The following is a 305-nucleotide window of genomic DNA, read 5'->3' on the forward strand; positions in this document are numbered from 1 at the left end:
TTGAATATCATGTGAGTTGATATGCATGTCCGTCTTGTCCGAAGTAAGAGAGATCTACCACCTTTATGGTTGGAGCATGCATATTGTTAGAGAAGAACATTGGGCCGCTAACTAAAGCCATGAATCATGGTGGAAGTTTCAGTCTTGGACACATATCCTCAATCTCGTATGAGAATAATAATTGTTGCCACATGCTTATGCATTAAAGAGGAATCCATTATCTGTTGTCCATGTTGTCCCGGTATGGATGTCTAAGTTGAGAATAATCAAAAGCGAGAAATCCAAAATGCGAGCTTTCTCCTTAG

The sequence above is a fragment of the Lolium rigidum genome, chromosome 7 (genome assembly GCF_022539505.1).
Source record: "Lolium rigidum isolate FL_2022 chromosome 7, APGP_CSIRO_Lrig_0.1, whole genome shotgun sequence".
In the NCBI taxonomy this organism is placed as follows: Eukaryota; Viridiplantae; Streptophyta; class Magnoliopsida; order Poales; family Poaceae; genus Lolium; species Lolium rigidum.